This window comes from Porites lutea, chromosome 3, assembly GCF_958299795.1.
Source record: "Porites lutea chromosome 3, jaPorLute2.1, whole genome shotgun sequence".
In the NCBI taxonomy this organism is placed as follows: domain Eukaryota; kingdom Metazoa; phylum Cnidaria; class Anthozoa; order Scleractinia; family Poritidae; genus Porites; species Porites lutea.
The window spans coordinates 28,936,924-28,961,673 of record NC_133203.1 but is presented as its reverse complement, the minus strand read 5'-3'; the positions used below and the strand labels follow the sequence as shown (position 1 = coordinate 28,961,673).

Genomic DNA, 24,750 nt, shown 5'->3' with positions numbered 1-24,750 from the left:
TAATAGTAATCATGCCCATGTCCTTTTTTCCAGCCGTCTTCTAAACGTTCGACATCTTCATTGTCCTCTTCCCAGGTTTTCGCGGACAAATCGGCTAAAGTGGACGATAAGTTGAATGTCAACCAAAACTTTAAGGTTTGTGGATGTTCGGTGATAAAAACATGTCGTTCGTTAATGTGATCTGCTTGTTCTTGCGTCAGGATGGTATCGCATGTTTCAAATGGGCTTGCCATGGTTGAAAATGAAAAAAAAAATTTTAGTCTTTTTAAAACGGGGCTGTCGCAAAACTTGAAAAAGGCGGTCATGTTTCATCAAAGTCAAAAGAGAGCGAAGTAATTACCTGGAAGCCGGCTCGAAAAAGCCGCTCATTTGCAATTAGATTAATCCTACCTCCAACTGCACCAATCACCGTTTATTAAGTCACATCATCATAGCAACAGACTGTGTTTAAGGTAATACCTTACACGTGCTTTTTCATCAGTCATTCGACAACCTTTGAATGAAGCAGAAGCACTTTTCCAGCATGATGAAGACTCTTCAAGAACTTGCCTTACAAGCCGCACCTAATCCAGCACTGATGGCCAGAACCTTCCTGGTGCCTGGGCATCCGCCTGCCAAACAACTTGAAGCAAGAGATTATGAAGAACAATCGAACAAATTTCGCCAACACAATCGCATCAAGTTCAGGTATGTGGTCAAAGCATGGTATGCTGCCAAAACATTTACCCCAGTAATGTTGCATTCTTAGACAAGTATTGGATTCGCTCTTTTGGATCAAAGGTGTAGAGTGGTTGAGCATCAAGACCAAAGTGTATCTTATGATGTTAGAATGAAAAACGTGTTTTTAGACACGCTTGTTGAATGTTAGTTTTTTCTTGTTTTAGAAATGTGGTAAACGGGCTCAAGCAGCTAAAAGAGTTAACATATTGCCGAAAAACGAAATGGATGCATGCGACAAGAGACAATTCTACCTGTTTGCAATGTAAAAGAGTTGCACCAAATCGTTTAACCTTGGCACTTGAAATTACAAGGAAAGTTTGTAGACAAAACGCCGAAGAACGTAAAATGAATGTTTTGTATCCTTGTATTCCTTGCACAGAAAAACCTTACAAGCACTAAAAACTCGCAAGTTGTGTCACTCTGCTTGTGGATATCGTTTAGCGAACATTTTCCCTGCTCACATTGTATGAGACTCATGGTGGAGGGGGTCACGATTGAAGGACAAGCGAAGTTAGATAGAAATGAAGTTGTAGATTTTGAATTAGAAAGACAACAAATTTTTCAATTGTATGCAGGCAAAAGTGTGTTGCGTAAAATTTTATATTTAGAAAATCGTGTACTGGAATCCTTAGGTGTTTCATTTTAATTTTAGAAAATACCTGCAAGATATTCGAAGTTTACCTATCTGTGGCCTCACCAAATGGGCTTATTCTGCTGAACAATGTACTTGTAGAACACGAATTGCTTTACTTCATTTAACCATTGATGATTTGTATTTATTGAACCAACCGTATATTCAAAACGCAGACGAAGCGTTAGATCGTTTTGAGGGTACGTATGCGTATTTAAGAGTAGAAATGCCGTTTCTGTTTCGCGATGATGAATTATACGATTTTTTTATTGTAGACGGTGTCTTGGTGTGATCAAAGAAATCGGAAAAGTTCTAGGATTTGAGATACGTTGGATTGAAGACTTATTATATTTCTGGCGTGGTCATAGAAATGCGTTTACCCGCTATGTTGATGTTAAATTTTGGATAGCCGGGGATTAGATTTTTTTTGTTTGTGTTTCAGATCGTGTTTAGCTGAATTAGAGCAAAGACCGTTGTGTAATTTTGTAATGTGGGTCAATACTTATAGCGATGAATTTTTGTGTTCGTATTGTTTAAGATACGCTTCCACGGAACTCTCTATTGACAGTTATTACAATTCAGGTTATTTTTACTTTTTACATGCCACACCAAGATATCGACTGCAAGTGAGAGAACATTGTAGACAAGTGTATGCGGAATTTAAGTTTATGACTCGCTAGGCGAGATCGACTAACCATTCTCAGAAGTCCTACTTTGTAGATTAGGTTTTTGAAGAAGCAGACGAAAAAGGCAGATTTTATTAGAAAATCTAATGTCCCTAGCGGCTGTTCTAGGTTTGTTAATAAACAAACGTTGCGTGTTATATTTATTGTGACCTGGGAGGGCATCGAAATTTATTTTTCGTTGCAACATGCAACAGTATCAAGTAGAAAACCAGCCACAAGACAGTTTTTTGAGTTATCTGCTTCTTTGGAAAATAAATAACTTCTATCTTCTGGAATGAAAGGCTCCTAAGGAATCTGTGGCTCTTTCGATACGACATCCTTTCCTAATCTGGTTCTCATCCTCTGTCTAAACCAAAACAAACATCTCCCGACAGTATGACCTATTAGAAAACAGATGGCAACATTTTCCTTTGCTAGTGTATATAGGATTCGATGAAAACTGCCGAGATACTGCAGATAAATAACATATTTCAACATGTCTAGCAAACTGTTGAATATATTACTCTCTTTCCTGTGCTAGAATACTACAAAAATATTACAAGAAAATAGTATTACTGTTTGCAAGGCAACAGGGCTACCATTAGTCTCCTTCACAGCCGTTTTTAGCCTCATCATGCAAGGCCTCTCCACAAACGGCTGCATCCTTTTGAACCTCATTCCTTTCCCTTTGTTTTTTGGTACAGGCGATTGAACAATCATATCACTGTTATTGTTTTAAATTCAACCAATCAAATTGCAGCGAAAGACTTTCCAGCGAATTTTCTTGACTTGTTTTATTCGTTCAACAGTAGTATCAAAGAAAGAAAAGTTGTATATTCTTAGAAAATCATCAATTGACTTTTGCGAGATTATAAAATCTGCACTAAATGTGAATGTGAGCAAGCAAAAAATGATTCATCTGTACAGCGCAGTGCTACCAGAGATCGACAAATATAAGCATGCATTAGAAAACCTTACCAAAGCGAAAAGTGAATAAGAGAAGGTTTATAAAGCAACTGTTCACCGTGTGAAGAGACTATGTAAAGATGATGCAAAGGAAGATGTCACAAAAGAAGTCGACAAATGTGTAGAACAGTCAACACGTTGCAAAAGTACTGTACTTTTCTGAGGCTACCACTTGTACTTCTTCGTCCAGGGCTTTGCCTGTTGCCCTATCTGTTGGCCAATGCTGTGTTTTGGATGAGCCATTTTGCACTTCTTAAGACCAATTCAGAGTAACAGTTGCGAGTTGCTGAAACACGTTCATAATTACCATCGCACATATTCGCAAAGTTGTCACTTCCAATCCGCGCAAGTTATCAAGGAACTGTGAAGGTAATCCCCAGACTTCCAACCTAAAGCTTTCTAAAAGTTTTCCTAGTAAGCATTTGAATAAATCACTCCACGGTAGCTATCAACTCATTTGAAATGTGCTTGTTCACTCGCTAATGCAGCCATGAACTGTGAGCCCGTTCACAACCACCATAGAGAAAACACTGGGTATGTTGAAGAAGGAAGTATTGGAACTTTGCTCTACCAAGGAAGGTTTGACAGATTTTGATCTGCAACACGTGTGTGAAGAACGGAAAGTTTGGGCCCCATTATTTTATTCGTTTTTCATGACTTTCGCCTTTAATAAAAGAACAAAGGCTTCATCTTGGTTTGGGAGCATTGTTCTGGCTGAGTCAGTGCTTCACAAGCAAAGAAGTAAGAAAATGGATGCATCATGAAAAATAAGTATATTGAAGTATGTTGTTCTAAGTGAGATAAGCTGCGACTAGTGAGACTCTTGAATGCATTTGTCTGTTATCCTTTTATTTTTACACAGAGTTAACTGAGCAAATTAGTTGCTCACACTGAACCTTCCCTAACCAACAACTGGTTTTCAATGAAAATATCTTAAATTGCTTTCCATGGCATATGATAATTGTTGTTAGAGAGCGTACAATCAACGAACCAAATGAAAAAAGCAATCCCTTTTGAAATCAGAACAGAATGATGCAGCCTTGTGAAGCAAAAACTCACCTCTCACAGTTTTGCTTGGGTTAGGGTCAAAACTATCTCGTTTTTGTTCATTGTTTTAATGGGGTGTGAGGGAGCCGAAATACAGCCTCTTTGTTTGTGAGCCAAGGGTGTTTTAACCGTACGTCAGAAATTGTTACACCTGATATGAAAAACCACTAAAACATATTTCTTATTCTTAAATGACTGACACGGCAATCTGAGAAGGCAGACTTTCATGAATTGACTCCTACTCGCCAGATTTTTTTCACCGATCGTAACGATCATATGCAAACCAAGTTCTTTAAGAGTACTAAAGCTACCTTAAAAAAACACTACGCTAAACCCACATTATACTTTTTCTTAACACCACGCAGTTTTCTATTGTAAAAAAAAAAAGTTAAAAAAAGCTTTTCAACCTTAATACGACATTGGCGTATGTGAGAAAAATCACAGGAAGCATGATAAAAGTAACAGAGTCAGAGCAGTAACACGTTGTTTGACGCTATTGAAAAGACTGGGTTCAAGTCATTTCGTTGCCAGTTGCTACCTGTTTTATGCTGGTATTCCCACCAAAATGCACAATGGAGTTCACCTTGTTTATTATTTAAAAGTTATTTACCTTGGCCTTGAGACCTGCAGAAATGTTTTAAAGTCACTGACCTTGTCAAAGGTCAGTGCACCTTTTACAATTCAACTGCATTGAGCTCCAAGGAACAAGTCCCCAACACCATCATAATTGAACACTTCAAGCCACTTTTTAGTTCAAGCTGCTCGCTATATGTTTATTTTCGAGGACGCTTCAAAATTATTAATTCCCCACATTGTAGATCAGTTTGTGGGTTTTGTCATTTATCACTCTTCAGCATTGCGTAATAGCTTTATTGATCTCACTGCATGTTCAGCACGTGATTTATTGTTACATGTAGTTTAACCTGCGCTGCAGGCGTATTGTACACTTATCTCGAATTATCATCTTGCAAGTTTTTGCTCGAACGTCTTCTTGATCTGTTTGTACATTTCCTTTACCCATCCCTCCCACCCAGATGGTGGGCAGAGAGCTTTATTTCTTCGGGTGTTTTATCAGTTTTTCGCTTTACTTGAAATAAATCTCTCTTTATGCCAAACAAATGGTGTGTCCTATTTTATTGGTTGTTAGTTTGCTTAGATATCCCCGGGGAATTTGCCTGGATTTTAGTTTGCTCTACATTTTTACCTTTTTGTTTTTCTTCACATCGCCAAGTTCAACCATGCCACCACCTTTACCTCGCCGTAAAATCATCCTGTTTTCACCATTTTTGCATGAGCAATATAGCATGGCTATCCACACCGAACTGCTAAAAACTGCCATCTCCTCCTCAAGTTTATATTTCTCCACCCTTGTCATCAACATCGCCTTCTCCTATCTCTGTCCCTGTGTTGTCGTCATCAGCATTTTCTTTGTCCTTCAATACACTGTCATTTTCAACACAGGATCTCATCCTTGCAGTTTCATTACCTTTATTATGTTTAGCTGCTTTTCTGCCTTTAATTTTACTTTACGTCTGCCTTCTATTATTTCCATGCAGTCAACCACCTACATCAAATGACGCAAGTGTCATTTTTCCTCCCCACACAGCACCACCATCACCTATGCCATCATCATCATCAACACTACCGTCTTCACCTCAACCATCAGCAACACCAACACCTACTCTGAACCTCTTCCTCCAAAACGTTGTCTGCCCATTTACCAGAACAGTGACAGAACAACTTTATACCCCGTATCAGATCTTTGTAAATGTTAAATGATATTTTATCAAGTTTTCATTTTGAAGAACGTCTGTGTAATGTGGTTAAAAAATTTAGGTTCATTGTTTGGTTTTTCCCTTAGAAATAAAATAAATGTGTCACATTGAACAGATCCGCAATACAAAATAGTATATATATATATATATATATCTCACTTTCTCTTGTCCAATGTTTTCAGTTCAATACGGCTTTCTTTAGTAGAGAACATTCGAATTTCTAAACTTTTGCGTAGTGACAATAAAATGGCGGCCCAGAATCGAAACTGCAAAAGTTGCGTCTATAACTGCGATGATCATCTTTTATATAATTCTTCACCCCGCAGTTCCCATATATGATTTTCATATATTCGCAACTTCAATTTATACTATGTTAAACATTTTCATTCATACCCTCTCCAACACATTATTCATTTCTTTTTGAATGAATGAATATCTTTTATTTAGACATGATTAGAATAAAAGCAGTTAACTGCTTGGGGGGTCGTGTATGCTAAAATATATAATCTTACTATGGTATACATTAAAGATTGAAAATGTACATAGAATGCAAGAAATAAGATTAAAAGTTGAGAATTATAATTACATACTTTTGTGTCAAGGTCTTGGCAAACTAGAGCAGACGATGATGCGTTTGCCAGTCTCAAATTGTACGTGTCCAAGTTGAATCCCTCCTGCCCAGCGTTCTTTCAAAAACCAAAACCCAGATTCACCACAGAAGACATCGTGTGGTATGAAAACAGCCCACTTGGCGTGAACAAGCTGGGATACATTATGAAGATCATATCCAAAGGAGCGAATCTCTCTCAAGTGTACACCAATCATTCCGTCCGGGCTTCAGCAATAACCGTGCTTTAAGATGCGAATGTACCCGACCGCCATATAATGTTTGTCTCCGGGCATAGCAGGGAGCAAAGCATCTCACACTACAGCGCCAAGCCATCAGCACCTCAGCTGGAAAGTGTATCCGACACAATCTCCAATGCTCTTCAGTACAACCAAACTCAACAACCAATCAGTTTGCTCCATTTTGTATAGATAACAAATGACGTCAAATCACTTTTTTCGCGGTCGGAAAAACCCATCACGGCCCTGCTTTGTATCTTCTTTCGAAATAAAAACGCTTTTATTAATTTTTGTTTCTTTATTATATACAACAAATTAGGTGTGTGTACACCTAATAAATAACATGAAAGCTAGGTTAATCCTACAGCCTCTGGTTGTTCAACAGCTCAGTGCATGATAGATTTATCCAGCAGATAAATCAGCGGGAAAGTAATAGGCAAACCACTTATGCTCTCCAGTGGAGAATAATTTATTCAGTGGGTAGACTGCTATTCCAGCTTTTGAACGACCAGAGGCAAATCTTGACACTTTGCTTTAATATTAAGAAGTCTGTAAGGAACCCTAAAGAGGTTTTCTTTCATGTTCATACTTGTGAGCCTCTTTATTAGGGTCATGTTCACGATTAAGCACACATAAAACAGAGCAACAAAAAAATCATACACTGTCTTCAATGAATGGATAGCGTATATTACACATAGTCATTGCATCCGTTTTGAAGGCAGTATAAAACTGATGCACACATGGTGCATGGACAAGTTGCAGTGTTTATCTTTGTGATTTCTATCGTGAGCAAGCCTGGGAGAGGTGGAAGGACGGTGAAGGAAAATGATGTCTCTGACAAAAAGGAGGAGGTCCTGTGTCGCTCGAGCATCTACCGAAGAAAAGTATCACAGTGCTGTTAATGAGTTACTGACCTCAGATGATTGGAAAAACCATCCAAAACTACGCCAGTGGTTTGGAAATAAGTGGCTGAAATCAAAAGAGGTCATATTTATTATCAAATCATGCTGTTCATCTTACAAGTACTTATGGACATGGAAGTGAATGAAAGTAACTGGACCACAACTATATTAACAGTAATGCAATCAAACATCTATAACGTGGCCCAGCGTGCAAAGAAAGTAGTGTCTGATATCCCAGGGCTAGTGGATTTTGTCTTTAACTTTCCCGACGGCCAGTGATGTTTTCTGAGGAATTCGAGCAACAGAAGAACTGTGAAATCAATTATGCTCATCAAAAAGCTTTCAGGGCTAGTTGAAATGATGTCCGGGCTAGTAAATGCTAACTTCAGCTTGCCCGAATGGCAAGCTGTAAAAGTGATTTTCTTTGCACCCTGACGTGGCCTTCTGGTTTATTCATGCCATTGTCCAATTTTCTCAAATGCAGAGGTGGGTGTGGGCATTCCGGAAAGAGGGCTTCAATGTGAAAGTAAACACAACAACGGAGTGGGACGGCAGAACAAACTGTTTAAATACAGTTACCTGAGAAGCCACAAGAACAACAGCCCGAGTGTGACGCTTACAATTCTTATTCAGGATTTCCTGCCAGACAATTACAGCAGGTTAGTTGATACAATAAGTGTATTCTAAGTACAGCACCATGAATAATATACATGAATAATAATATTTATTTTATTTTTTATCTCTTTTTATCAACCAAAAGTTGTGTGCTTTTGGTCTTCTTTAAATTAAAATATAATATACATTAAATATATATTTGCACAATGGTTGCTAAACAGAAAAAATGCTACTACTCGTCTCTACAATGCTGTTTTTGTGAGCTGTTACACTCACTCATCAGGAGACTTAAATGGGAAGAATATTCACCTGCAAGGAATATATTATATATTAGAGTATTCCCTAGGGTATTGCTAGTTGTAATGTGATATAGCGTTTTGTGTGTGTGTATATATATATCTATTACTATGACTAATCAATATGAGTACATATGGAGTGTAATACAAATTTGTTTAGTGGAACAACAGAGTTGGTCCACTAATCACAGTATCCTATTTTATTCAATCAACCATCAAACAAAACTGACATGAAAGGAACATTTAAAAGTTACCAGTAGTGATCAGATTCCTACGTGTAACAACTACGCAATCTAAGCTTTCTTGTACATGACCCTGAAGCTCCTGCATTGCTACACACAACATTGTGTAAGACACTTATCGAATTACCACAGTTTGTTCCAAAGGAATATGGAATACTCCTTGAAGATCCAAAAGCAAATGGAAGGAAACGCTCAGCCACACCTCTGCCATGCACTCAGTAAACATCAAATCCCCTCCCTTGTAAGAAAGCCAAGAAATCAAGTTCTCTCAACGAGTTGGTGAAGCGGCAATACAATGAAGAAAACATATAATATATCCTCCACTCTAGAACATATAACAGCAGTTAACCAAAAGATGGCACATATCCCATACGGTGATGCTGGACTGCCAGTGGATGTGGGGCAAAATCACACCAGCACAGCTGATGACTACAAGTCAGCCTTTCAAGAAGATAAGGAGGTTGAAGCCATCCTTGGGCAAGTTGAGCTGGAAATGTCAAGTTACTGTGACACAACTGACACTCAGAAACATGAGCACCAGAATGAAGAAATGACTGGCCAAGAAATAAACAGTGACAACAGCAAAGATGAAACTTGTGACTCGCATGCAGAAGATGATGACATTGTAATCACTTGAGAGGGTACATGCTGCGTGCAAAAGCATAAAAATAGGGTTATGTGTGAAAATGAATTGAACATCATTAAAACCAGCCAAATGTTGACAGATACTTCAATAAATGTGGCACAGAACTTCCTCCACAATCAGTTTCCCTACGTTGATAGACTTGAGGACACTGTTCTTGCACCAACATTTCAATTCTCTATTGCTGGTGGGAAGTTTGTGCAAGCGTTGCATGATGGTGGCCTTCACTGGATCTGTGTGTCTAATATTGGTTCTGCGAAGGGAGTTGTTAAATACTTTGACAGCTACAACAACAGGGGATACATTAAAAAGTATGTTGGTGGGTAGCAGCCAAGGTTAGAGAATTGAGTCCACAGCTATCTGTTAAGATTACAGCAGTTCAGCAACAGCAGAATGGTACAGATTGTGGAGTCTTTGCCCTTGTATATGCCACATCACTACTGCACAGGATCCAGAGTCTTTTACGTATGATACAAAGTTAAGATCTAACCTACTACACTGTACTCCACCAAGGCCACATGTCACCATTTCCATTAACCTCGACTAAAAATGACCGATGCAAGACCAAGGATGTAGCAATTATTCTCTACTGCTCATGTAGGATGCCATGGCAGAAAGCTGATGACTCTGATCCGGCTATGCAAATGGCTCAGTGTGACAATTGCTTAGAATGGTTCCATCGCTGTTGTGAAAACATCCCAGACAATATTTTTGTCAATAATTCATTCTGGGAGTGTTATAAATGCCAAAAAAAAAGGTTAAGATCCCTGCACTTGTAAATAGCATGTAAGAGGTGTACTATGCATTGCACAGTTTTTTCACCAACTGCAATTCTGGTACATTAACATTAAGTGACTAAAGGGATATATGCTATGGAAGTAGAGTGTTATGTTACCTTCCAGAGATTACAAAGCCATTCAACTTTAGTTGCTCAAATTTTTCCTAATTTCTTAGAAATGTGCAACAAATTTGGAGAAGCAGTAGGCAAGATGCCAGACACCAATTTGGGGAGGGTTGGAAACTTGGAAAATGGTTGTGTTCTATGGATGTGTGACATAGTTAGGGGCTCATGATCTATCATCACACCTACGTCACATAAATAGTGGGGCTCCTGCGCGCACGAAGCGTGCGTGGGAAAGAGCCCCATACTCATAGAATATGGTCAACCTCTTTTCGCTTGGTTGCCACGTGACTGACCGAGCGTACGTACGTACGCACGCGTCTACAGATTGTACGGGTAGGGTAGGAAAGACTATCAAAAGGAAGGGAGGGGTGTCTCAGGCGTGTCTTAGCAAGTCCTCATCTTTTATATGACATTCACAATATGGTCAATTGACAGCTGTCAAAACAGGATAGCCACTGACCAGTATCCCATGACCATATCGCGGGCTCATGTGCCAACTCATCGAGGTGACGTGATTTATTTGGAAGCTGTCCGCTGACCAGTTAATCATTTTACTAGATCGCGAACAATGTACATACTAAACAATGTACGTACTAAATTACTTAAAGAATTGTAATTTTATATATATTTTAAAACATTTCTTAATTGTAAATAGGATCATGTATTGTCTTTGAAAAGCCCCTTGGGAAAGTCAATAAAGTATGTATGTATGTATGTATGTATGATTTTAATCTCATACTTTTGAGCTAGTTTGGGATGGGAGCACAGGAAAACTGATACACATATTGCACATCAATGTTGTGATCAATTGACAGCTGTCAAAACAAGGTATCCGCTGACCAGTATCACTTGAGCGAATCGCGGGCTCAGGTGTCGACCCATCGAGGTCAAGTATTTTCTAAAGTTATCCGCTGACAAGGTACTGGTTTTCAAATGATCGCAGGCTCAAGTTTATTTTTTTTTTAAAAAATTCATATCAAATATGTTGTGTTGATGTGCCGCAGAATTAAAATTTTGATTTCAAACTGACCTCGGACATGAAAATTCAGTCAGCTTCTACAGGCAGGAAGGACAGTTGCTTTTGACTTTTCTCACCATGTTCACGCGTTGGTCACGTTCTACGTCCAATTTTTATGCTCTGATTGGTAAAAATTTGACAGGCGAGTTGATGGGGAAAATTTAGGCAGCATCTTGAATCTTGTTTACTTTGACAGCTGAAGCTGACAGTTTTGTGTCAACTTGTGATGTTTTTAACTGTCTTTTTCCACTGGATGTACAAAATGAAATTCAGCTGCTATCGGAAGTCTTCTGTTATTCATGGCTAGTTTGTTTATCGGGTTTTTGGTTCAGAAATACGTCACTTGTCAAAGTTGGAAATCCGATTTCGGATGGCATCGTTTTCGTTTTCATCTTGCTTAATGCGTAAGAGGGTTTTAAAGTATGAAGCGATACTGGCCTTACTTGATACCTTTGAGGAGCTGCATCTCGAGTGGTAAGCCTGAGTAATTATTGTATTTGATGCTTGTTTTTTATTTCTAATTTAATGAAGTCAAGCGTAGTTTATGCGGCTATTTTGTTTACGCACATTTGTAAGATTTGAGACAATGATCTGACCCGAGTATCAGGTTTCTATAAGCTTACAGATCTTTAAAAAGCCTTTAGACATTTTCTCACCGCAAATAGAAAGAACATGTTCCAAAGAATTTTTAGTTATAATTCTGGCTGTACAAGAAGCTTTGAGCGATTTTCTTGCCTCGAGTTTGTCTTTGAAAAAAGCAGACACTGGGAAGCCGGCTTAAACAAAAACTTCAGCTTTAAGCTCGAAGACTCAGGATTTTTAGAGACACTTTAATACTTGTCTTCCTGAATGAAAATTGTCGTCTCTGTATATGTTTCACCGAATTATATTTCTTTTATTGATTATTAGTAGTCTCTCGTAATTTTAATCGCCGTGCCGATTGTTTTTAGTCGTTCAGTGAACAACACTTCCCAGAGTGCTCAAAATGCCGCGCATTAAACCATTTTAAAATAAAAAATAAACACAATAAATTCTTTATTATATTGGAGCTTAACTGTGTTATCATTCATTCAAACACTCGCCACAGCTAGCACTGCAAAAGTCAGAAACAAAAATATTTGCGGAGTAGGAGATAAATTATATTTGCATTTTGACGGTCTAAGTTACACTTTGTTCAGATGACTGGCCCTTATGGCTTTACAGTGATATTAAAAGGAAGAAAAGTTGAATTAACTAATTAAATCCTGTTAAATTTAGTTAAAATCACTTTCCTTCTTTCTCTACTTGCTGGCTGGCAAAGTATATTCATCCTACATTACTGGTAGAAAGCAATGACAAATAAAATATTGTGCAATCGATTTTCTAATGTAACACCAAACATGATTGCCGTATTAGTTTTAATTCCCATTTTACCTTTCAAATAAACCCGGAAATGGATCCTTTTGAGAGGTGGTAAGTAATAACTAGCGCTGACACTAAATCAACAGAGTTCGGTTTCACACAAAACTATGATTTTACTTTAGGTATCGTTAAATTGATAGATCATTTTTCTAGGGCTAGGCAGGCTAAGTGGTGTGAGGTGAACTTCTTTTCTTGTTGCGCAGCGGATAAATCGTTTCTTTTTTCAAATCTAGGGACCAGATGATCGTAATAGCTGCCTATTTGGTGCTTTACGATTTTAAACGGATGAGCCAGCTAACGGTAGGTTCAAAATCAATCAATCAAACTCATTCTACTACAAGATGTCAGAGCCGTCTAACATAAGGGACGGACCAGTCAATTTTTGTGGGGAGGAGGTAGTCCTAATAGGAGATTTTCCTCCGTGATAAAATATAATGGGAGTCTCCTTAAAGATTTCTCTTGGCCGTTGCTGGTTTTGTATAAGGTGTCATTTCCCCATAAGTATTGTCTTCAGGCCAGGCAACACCTGTTGTGTAACAAAAGGTATTAGAAGTTTTTTAAGTGAGCGGATTAGTTTCTCTGTTGTGGTGCATGGTGCATGGTGCATGGACAAGTTGCAGTGTTTATCTTTGTGATTTCTATCGTGAGCAAGCCTGGGAGAGGTGGAAGGACGGTGAAGGAAAATGATGTCTCTGACAAAAAGGAGGAGGTCCTGTGTCGCTCGAGCATCTACCGAAGAAAAGTATCACAGTGCTGTTAATGAGTTACTGACCTCAGATGATTGGAAAAACCATCCAAAACTACGCCAGTGGTTTGGAAATAAGTGGCTGAAATCAAAAGAGGTCATATTTATTATCAAATCATGCTGTTCATCTTACAAGTACTTATGGACATGGAAGTGAATGAAAGTAACTGGACCACAACTATATTAACAGTAATGCAATCAAACATCTATAACGTGGCCCAGCGTGCAAAGAAAGTAGTGTCTGATATCCCAGGGCTAGTGGATTTTGTCTTTAACTTTCCCGACGGCCAGTGATGTTTTCTGAGGAATTCGAGCAACAGAAGAACTGTGAAATCAATTATGCTCATCAAAAAGCTTTCAGGGCTAGTTGAAATGATGTCCGGGCTAGTAAATGCTAACTTCAGCTTGCCCGAATGGCAAGCTGTAAAAGTGATTTTCTTTGCACCCTGACGTGGCCTTCTGGTTTATTCATGCCATTGTCCAATTTTCTCAAATGCAGAGGTGGGTGTGGGCATTCCGGAAAGAGGGCTTCAATGTGAAAGTAAACACAACAACGGAGTGGGACGGCAGAACAAACTGTTTAAATACAGTTACCTGAGAAGCCACAAGAACAACAGCCCGAGTGTGACGCTTACAATTCTTATTCAGGATTTCCTGCCAGACAATTACAGCAGGTTAGTTGATACAATAAGTGTATTCTAAGTACAGCACCATGAATAATATACATGAATAATAATATTTATTTTATTTTTTATCTCTTTTTATCAACCAAAAGTTGTGTGCTTTTGGTCTTCTTTAAATTAAAATATAATATACATTAAATATATATTTGCACAATGGTTGCTAAACAGAAAAAATGCTACTACTCGTCTCTACAATGCTGTTTTTGTGAGCTGTTACACTCACTCATCAGGAGACTTAAATGGGAAGAATATTCACCTGCAAGGAATATATTATATATTAGAGTATTCCCTAGGGTATTGCTAGTTGTAATGTGATATAGCGTTTTGTGTGTGTGTATATATATATCTATTACTATGACTAATCAATATGAGTACATATGGAGTGTAATACAAATTTGTTTAGTGGAACAACAGAGTTGGTCCACTAATCACAGTATCCTATTTTATTCAATCAACCATCAAACAAAACTGACATGAAAGGAACATTTAAAAGTTACCAGTAGTGATCAGATTCCTACGTGTAACAACTACGCAATCTAAGCTTTCTTGTACATGACCCTGAAGCTCCTGCATTGCTACACACAACATTGTGTAAGACACTTATCGAATTACCACAGTTTGTTCCAAAGGAATATGGAATACTCCTTGAAGATCCAAAAGCAAATGGAAGGAAACGCTCAGCCACACCTCTGCCATGCACTCAGTAAACATCAAATCCCCTCCCTTGTAAGAAAGCCAAGAAATCAAGTTCTCTCAACGAGTTGGTGAAGCGGCAATACAATGAAGAAAACATATAATATATCCTCCACTCTAGAACATATAACAGCAGTTAACCAAAAGATGGCACATATCCCATACGGTGATGCTGGACTGCCAGTGGATGTGGGGCAAAATCACACCAGCACAGCTGATGACTACAAGTCAGCCTTTCAAGAAGATAAGGAGGTTGAAGCCATCCTTGGGCAAGTTGAGCTGGAAATGTCAAGTTACTGTGACACAACTGACACTCAGAAACATGAGCACCAGAATGAAGAAATGACTGGCCAAGAAATAAACAGTGACAACAGCAAAGATGAAACTTGTGACTCGCATGCAGAAGATGATGACATTGTAATCACTTGAGAGGGTACATGCTGCGTGCAAAAGCATAAAAATAGGGTTATGTGTGAAAATGAATTGAACATCATTAAAACCAGCCAAATGTTGACAGATACTTCAATAAATGTGGCACAGAACTTCCTCCACAATCAGTTTCCCTACGTTGATAGACTTGAGGACACTGTTCTTGCACCAACATTTCAATTCTCTATTGCTGGTGGGAAGTTTGTGCAAGCGTTGCATGATGGTGGCCTTCACTGGATCTGTGTGTCTAATATTGGTTCTGCGAAGGGAGTTGTTAAATACTTTGACAGCTACAACAACAGGGGATACATTAAAAAGTATGTTGGTGGGTAGCAGCCAAGGTTAGAGAATTGAGTCCACAGCTATCTGTTAAGATTACAGCAGTTCAGCAACAGCAGAATGGTACAGATTGTGGAGTCTTTGCCCTTGTATATGCCACATCACTACTGCACAGGATCCAGAGTCTTTTACGTATGATACAAAGTTAAGATCTAACCTACTACACTGTACTCCACCAAGGCCACATGTCACCATTTCCATTAACCTCGACTAAAAATGACCGATGCAAGACCAAGGATGTAGCAATTATTCTCTACTGCTCATGTAGGATGCCATGGCAGAAAGCTGATGACTCTGATCCGGCTATGCAAATGGCTCAGTGTGACAATTGCTTAGAATGGTTCCATCGCTGTTGTGAAAACATCCCAGACAATATTTTTGTCAATAATTCATTCTGGGAGTGTTATAAATGCCAAAAAAAAAGGTTAAGATCCCTGCACTTGTAAATAGCATGTAAGAGGTGTACTATGCATTGCACAGTTTTTTCACCAACTGCAATTCTGGTACATTAACATTAAGTGACTAAAGGGATATATGCTATGGAAGTAGAGTGTTATGTTACCTTCCAGAGATTACAAAGCCATTCAACTTTAGTTGCTCAAATTTTTCCTAATTTCTTAGAAATGTGCAACAAATTTGGAGAAGCAGTAGGCAAGATGCCAGACACCAATTTGGGGAGGGTTGGAAACTTGGAAAATGGTTGTGTTCTATGGATGTGTGACATAGTTAGGGGCTCATGATCTATCATCACACCTACGTCACATAAATAGTGGGGCTCCTGCGCGCACGAAGCGTGCGTGGGAAAGAGCCCCATACTCATAGAATATGGTCAACCTCTTTTCGCTTGGTTGCCACGTGACTGACCGAGCGTACGTACGTACGCACGCGTCTACAGATTGTACGGGTAGGGTAGGAAAGACTATCAAAAGGAAGGGAGGGGTGTCTCAGGTGTGTCTTAGCAAGTCCTCATCTTTTATATGACATTCACAATATGGTCAATTGACAGCTGTCAAAACAGGATAGCCACTGACCAGTATCCCATGACCATATCGCGGGCTCATGTGCCAACTCATCGAGGTGACGTGATTTATTTGGAAGCTGTCCGCTGACCAGTTAATCATTTTACTAGATCGCGAACAATGTACGTACTAAACAATGTACGTACTAAATTACTTAAAGAATTGTAATTTTATATATATTTTAAAACATTTCTTAATTGTAAATAGGATCATGTATTGTCTTTGAAAAGCCCCTTGGGAAAGTCAATAAAGTATGTATGTATGTATGTATGTATGATTTTAATCTCATACTTTTGAGCTAGTTTGGGATGGGAGCACAGGAAAACTGATACACATATTGCACATCAATGTTGTGATCAATTGACAGCTGTCAAAACAAGGTATCCGCTGACCAGTATCACTTGAGCGAATCGCGGGCTCAGGTGTCGACCCATCGAGGTCAAGTATTTTCTAAAGTTATCCGCTGACAAGGTACTGGTTTTCAAATGATCGCAGGCTCAAGTTTATTTTTTTTTTAAAAAATTCATATCAAATATGTTGTGTTGATGTGCCGCAGAATTAAAATTTTGATTTCAAACTGACCTCGGACATGAAAATTCAGTCAGCTTCTACAGGCAGGAAGGACAGTTGCTTTTGACTTTTCTCACCATGTTCACGCGTTGGTCACGTTCTACGTCCAATTTTTATGCTCTGATTGGTAAAAATTTGACAGGCGAGTTGATGGGGAAAATTTAGGCAGCATCTTGAATCTTGTTTACTTTGACAGCTGAAGCTGACAGTTTTGTGTCAACTTGTGATGTTTTTAACTGTCTTTTTCCACTGGATGTACAAAATGAAATTCAGCTGCTATCGGAAGTCTTCTGTTATTCATGGCTAGTTTGTTTATCGGGTTTTTGGTTCAGAAATACGTCACTTGTCAAAGTTGGAAATCCGATTTCGGATGGCATCGTTTTCGTTTTCATCTTGCTTAATGCGTAAGAGGGTTTTAAAGTATGAAGCGATACTGGCCTTACTTGATACCTTTGAGGAGCTGCATCTCGAGTGGTAAGCCTGAGTAATTATTGTATTTGATGCTTGTTTTTTATTTCTAATTTAATGAAGTCAAGCGTAGTTTATGCGGCTATTTTGTTTACGCACATTTGTAAGATTTGAGACAATGATCTGACCCGAGTATCAGGTTTCTATAAGCTTACAGATCTTTAAAAAGCCTTTAGACATTTTCTCACCGCAAATAGAAAGAACATGTTCCAAAGAATTTTTAGTTATAATTCTGGCTGTACAAGAAGCTTTGAGCGATTTTCTTGCCTCGAGTTTGTCTTTGAAAAAAGCAGACACTGGGAAGCCGGCTTAAACAAAAACTTCAGCTTTAAGCTCGAAGACTCAGGATTTTTAGAGACACTTTAATACTTGTCTTCCTGAATGAAAATTGTCGTCTCTGTATATGTTTCACCGAATTATATTTCTTTTATTGATTATTAGTAGTCTCTCGTAATTTTAATCGCCGTGCCGATTGTTTTTAGTCGTTCAGTGAACAACACTTCCCAGAGTGCTCAAAATGCCGCGCATTAAACCATTTTAAAATAAAAAATAAACACAATAAATTCTTTATTATATTGGAGCTTAACTGTGTTATCATTCATTCAAACACTCGCCACAGCTAGCACTGCAAAAGTCAGAAACAAAAATATTTGCGGAGTAGGAGATAAATTATATTTGCATTTTGACGGTCTAAGTTACACTTTGTTCAGATGACTGGCCCTTATGGCTTTACAGTGATATTAAAAGGAAGAAAAGTTGAATTAACTAATTAAATCCTGTTAAATTTAGTTAAAATCACTTTCCTTCTTTCTCTACTTGCTGGCTGGCAAAGTATATTCATCCTACATTACTGGTAGAAAGCAATGACAAATAAAATATTGTGCAATCGATTTTCTAATGTAACACCAAACATGATTGCCGTATTAGTTTTAATTCCCATTTTACCTTTCAAATAAACCCGGAAATGGATCCTTTTGAGAGGTGGTAAGTAATAACTAGCGCTGACACTAAATCAACAGAGTTCGGTTTCACACAAAACTATGATTTTACTTTAGGTATCGTTAAATTGATAGATCATTTTTCTAGGGCTAGGCAGGCTAAGTGGTGTGAGGTGAACTTCTTTTCTTGTTGCGCAGCGGATAAATCGTTTCTTTTTTCAAATCTAGGGACCAGATGATCGTAATAGCTGCCTATTTGGTGCTTTACGATTTTAAACGGATGAGCCAGCTAACGGTAGGTTCAAAATCAATCAATCAAACTCATTCTACTACAAGATGTCAGAGCCGTCTAACATAAGGGACGGACCAGTCAATTTTTGTGGGGAGGAGGTAGTCCTAATAGGAGATTTTCCTCCGTGATAAAATATAATGGGAGTCTCCTTAAAGATTTCTCTTGGCCGTTGCTGGTTTTGTATAAGGTGTCATTTCCCCATAAGTATTGTCTTCAGGCCAGGCAACACCTGTTGTGTAACAAAAGGTATTAGAAGTTTTTTAAGTGAGCGGATTAGTTTCTCTGTTGTGGTGCATGGTGCATGGTGCATGGACAAGTTGCAGTGTTTATCTTTGTGATTTCTATCGTGAGCAAGCCTGGGAGAGGTGGAAGGACGGTGAAGGAAAATGATGTCTCTGACAAAAAGGAGGAGGTCCTGTGTCGCTCGAGCATCTACCGAAGAAAAGTATCACAGTGCTGTTAATGAGTTACTGACCTCAGATGATTGGAAAAACCATCCAAAACTACGCCAGTGGTTTGGAAATAAGTGGCTGAAATCAAAAGAGGTCATATTTATTATCAAATCATGCTGTTCATCTTACAAGTACTTATGGACATGGAAGTGAATGAAAGTAACTGGACCACAACTATATTAACAGTAATGCAATCAAACATCTATAACGTGGCCCAGCGTGCAAAGAAAGTAGTGTCTGATATCCCAGGGCTAGTGGATTTTGTCTTTAACTTTCCCGACGGCCAGTGATGTTTTCTGAGGAATTCGAGCAACAGAAGAACTGTGAAATCAATTATGCTCATCAAAAAGCTTTCAGGGCTAGTTGAAATGATGTCCGGGCTAGTAAATGCTAACTTCAGCTTGCCCGAATGGCAAGCTGTAAAAGTGATTTTCTTTGCACCCTGACGTGGCCTTCTGGTTTATTCATGCCATTGTCCAATTTTCTCAAATGCAGAGGTGGGTGTGGGCATTCCGGAAAGAGGGCTTCAATGTGAAAGTAAACACAACAACGGAGTGGGACGGCAGAACAAACTGTTTAAATACAGTTACCTGAGAAGCCACAAGAACAACAGCCCGAGTGTGACGCTTACAATTCTTATTCAGGATTTCCTGCCAGACAATTACAGCAGGTTAGTTGATACAATAAGTGTATTCTAAGTACAGCACCATGAATAATATACATGAATAATAATATTTATTTTATTTTTTATCTCTTTTTATCAACCAAAAGTTGTGTGCTTTTGGTCTTCTTTAAATTAAAATATAATATACATTAAATATATATTTGCACAATGGTTGCTAAACAGAAAAAATGCTACTACTCGTCTCTACAATGCTGTTTTTGTGAGCTGTTACACTCACTCATCAGGAGACTTAAATGGGAAGAATATTCACCTGCAAGGAATATATTATATATTAGAGTATTCCCTAGGGTATTGCTAGTTGTAATGTGATATAGCGTTTTGTGTGTGTGTATATATATATCTATTACTATGACTAATCAATATGAGTACATATGGAGTGTAATACAAATTTGTTTAGTGGAACAACAGAGTTGGTCCACTAATCACAGTATCCTATTTTATTCAATCAACCATCAAACAAAACTGACATGAAAGGAACATTTAAAAGTTACCAGTAGTGATCAGATTCCTACGTGTAACAACTACGCAATCTAAGCTTTCTTGTACATGACCCTGAAGCTCCTGCATTGCTACACACAACATTGTGTAAGACACTTATCGAATTACCACAGTTTGTTCCAAAGGAATATGGAATACTCCTTGAAGATCCAAAAGCAAATGGAAGGAAACGCTCAGCCACACCTCTGCCATGCACTCAGTAAACATCAAATCCCCTCCCTTGTAAGAAAGCCAAGAAATCAAGTTCTCTCAACGAGTTGGTGAAGCGGCAATACAATGAAGAAAACATATAATATATCCTCCACTCTAGAACATATAACAGCAGTTAACCAAAAGATGGCACATATCCCATACGGTGATGCTGGACTGCCAGTGGATGTGGGGCAAAATCACACCAGCACAGCTGATGACTACAAGTCAGCCTTTCAAGAAGATAAGGAGGTTGAAGCCATCCTTGGGCAAGTTGAGCTGGAAATGTCAAGTTACTGTGACACAACTGACACTCAGAAACATGAGCACCAGAATGAAGAAATGACTGGCCAAGAAATAAACAGTGACAACAGCAAAGATGAAACTTGTGACTCGCATGCAGAAGATGATGACATTGTAATCACTTGAGAGGGTACATGCTGCGTGCAAAAGCATAAAAATAGGGTTATGTGTGAAAATGAATTGAACATCATTAAAACCAGCCAAATGTTGACAGATACTTCAATAAATGTGGCACAGAACTTCCTCCACAATCAGTTTCCCTACGTTGATAGACTTGAGGACACTGTTCTTGCACCAACATTTCAATTCTCTATTGCTGGTGGGAAGTTTGTGCAAGCGTTGCATGATGGTGGCCTTCACTGGATCTGTGTGTCTAATATTGGTTCTGCGAAGGGAGTTGTTAAATACTTTGACAGCTACAACAACAGGGGATACATTAAAAAGTATGTTGGTGGGTAGCAGCCAAGGTTAGAGAATTGAGTCCACAGCTATCTGTTAAGATTACAGCAGTTCAGCAACAGCAGAATGGTACAGATTGTGGAGTCTTTGCCCTTGTATATGCCACATCACTACTGCACAGGATCCAGAGTCTTTTACGTATGATACAAAGTTAAGATCTAACCTACTACACTGTACTCCACCAAGGCCACATGTCACCATTTCCATTAACCTCGACTAAAAATGACCGATGCAAGACCAAGGATGTAGCAATTATTCTCTACTGCTCATGTAGGATGCCATGGCAGAAAGCTGATGACTCTGATCCGGCTATGCAAATGGCTCAGTGTGACAATTGCTTAGAATGGTTCCATCGCTGTTGTGAAAACATCCCAGACAATATTTTTGTCAATAATTCATTCTGGGAGTGTTATAAATGCCAAAAAAAAAGGTTAAGATCCCTGCACTTGTAAATAGCATGTAAGAGGTGTACTATGCATTGCACAGTTTTTTCACCAACTGCAATTCTGGTACATTAACATTAAGTGACTAAAGGGATATATGCTATGGAAGTAGAGTGTTATGTTACCTTCCAGAGATTACAAAGCCATTCAACTTTAGTTGCTCAAATTTTTCCTAATTTCTTAGAAATGTGCAACAAATTTGGAGAAGCAGTAGGCAAGATGCCAGACACCAATTTGGGGAGGGTTGGAAACTTGGAAAATGGTTGTGTTCTATGGATGTGTGACATAGTTAGGGGCTCATGATCTATCATCACACCTACGTCACATAAATAGTGGGGCTCCTGCGCGCACGAAGCGTGCGTGGGAAAGAGCCCCATACTCATAGAATATGGTCAACCTCTTTTCGCTTGGTTGCCACGTGACTGACCGAGCGTACGTACGTACGCACGCGTCTACAGATTGTACGGGTAGGGTAGGAAAGACTATCAAAAGGAAGGGAGGGGTGTCTCAGGCGTGTCTTAGCAAGTCCTCATCTTTTATATGACATTCACAATATGGTCAATTGACAGCTGTCAAAACAGGATAGCCACTGACCAGTATCCCATGACCATATCGCGGGCTCATGTGCCAACTCATCGAGGTGACGTGATTTATTTGGAAGCTGTCCGCTGACCAGTTAATCATTTTACTAGATCGCGAACAATGTACGTACTAAACAATGTACGTACTAAATTACTTAAAGAATTGTAATTTTATATATATTTTAAAACATTTCTTAATTGTAAATAGGATCATGTATTGTCTTTGAAAAGCCCCTTGGGAAAGTCAATAAAGTATGTATGTATGTATGTATGTATGATTTTAATCTCATACTTTTGAGCTAGTTTGGGATGGGAGCACAGAAAAACTGATACACATATTGCACATCAATGTTGTGATCAATTGACAGCTGTCAAAACAAGGTATCCGCTGACCAGTATCACTTGAGCGAATCGCGGGCTCAGGTGTCGACCCATCGAGGTCAAGTATTTTCTAAAGTTATCCGCTGACAAGGTACTGGTTTTCAAATGATCGCAGGCTCAAGTTTATTTTTTTTTTAAAAAATTCATATCAAATATGTTGTGTTGATGTGCCGCAGAATTAAAATTTTGATTTCAAACTGACCTCGGACATGAAAATTCAGTCAGCTTCTACAGGCAGGAAGGACAGTTGCTTTTGACTTTTCTCACCATGTTCACGCGTTGGTCACGTTCTACGTCCAATTTTTATGCTCTGATTGGTAAAAATTTGACAGGCGAGTTGATGGGGAAAATTTAGGCAGCATCTTGAATCTTGTTTACTTTGACAGCTGAAGCTGACAGTTTTGTGTCAACTTGTGATGTTTTTAACTGTCTTTTTCCACTGGATGTACAAAATGAAATTCAGCTGCTATCGGAAGTCTTCTGTTATTCATGGCTAGTTTGTTTATCGGGTTTTTGGTTCAGAAATACGTCACTTGTCAAAGTTGGAAATCCGATTTCGGATGGCATCGTTTTCGTTTTCATCTTGCTTAATGCGTAAGAGGGTTTTAAAGTATGAAGCGATACTGGCCTTACTTGATACCTTTGAGGAGCTGCATCTCGAGTGGTAAGCCTGAGTAATTATTGTATTTGATGCTTGTTTTTTATTTCTAATTTAATGAAGTCAAGCGTAGTTTATGCGGCTATTTTGTTTACGCACATTTGTAAGATTTGAGACAATGATCTGACCCGAGTATCAGGTTTCTATAAGCTTACAGATCTTTAAAAAGCCTTTAGACATTTTCTCACCGCAAATAGAAAGAACATGTTCCAAAGAATTTTTAGTTATAATTCTGGCTGTACAAGAAGCTTTGAGCGATTTTCTTGCCTCGAGTTTGTCTTTGAAAAAAGCAGACACTGGGAAGCCGGCTTAAACAAAAACTTCAGCTTTAAGCTCGAAGACTCAGGATTTTTAGAGACACTTTAATACTTGTCTTCCTGAATGAAAATTGTCGTCTCTGTATATGTTTCACCGAATTATATTTCTTTTATTGATTATTAGTAGTCTCTCGTAATTTTAATCGCCGTGCCGATTGTTTTTAGTCGTTCAGTGAACAACACTTCCCAGAGTGCTCAAAATGCCGCGCATTAAACCATTTTAAAATAAAAAATAAACACAATAAATTCTTTATTATATTGGAGCTTAACTGTGTTATCATTCATTCAAACACTCGCCACAGCTAGCACTGCAAAAGTCAGAAACAAAAATATTTGCGGAGTAGGAGATAAATTATATTTGCATTTTGACGGTCTAAGTTACACTTTGTTCAGATGACTGGCCCTTATGGCTTTACAGTGATATTAAAAGGAAGAAAAGTTGAATTAACTAATTAAATCCTGTTAAATTTAGTTAAAATCACTTTCCTTCTTTCTCTACTTGCTGGCTGGCAAAGTATATTCATCCTACATTACTGGTAGAAAGCAATGACAAATAAAATATTGTGCAATCGATTTTCTAATGTAACACCAAACATGATTGCCGTATTAGTTTTAATTCCCATTTTACCTTTCAAATAAACCCGGAAATGGATCCTTTTGAGAGGTGGTAAGTAATAACTAGCGCTGACACTAAATCAACAGAGTTCGGTTTCACACAAAACTATGATTTTACTTTAGGTATCGTTAAATTGATAGATCATTTTTCTAGGGCTAGGCAGGCTAAGTGGTGTGAGGTGAACTTCTTTTCTTGTTGCGCAGCGGATAAATCGTTTCTTTTTTCAAATCTAGGGACCAGATGATCGTAATAGCTGCCTATTTGGTGCTTTACGATTTTAAACGGATGAGCCAGCTAACGGTAGGTTCAAAATCAATCAAT

At 38.5% G+C, this 24,750-nt stretch overlaps 1 pseudogene; it reads left to right on the top strand.

The window, feature by feature from the left end:
- The first annotated feature begins 523 nt into the window (after nucleotides 1–523).
- LOC140932115 (uncharacterized) lies at nucleotides 524–3,746 on the top strand (annotated as a pseudogene).
- The last annotated feature ends 21,004 nt before the right edge of the window (nucleotides 3,747–24,750 follow it).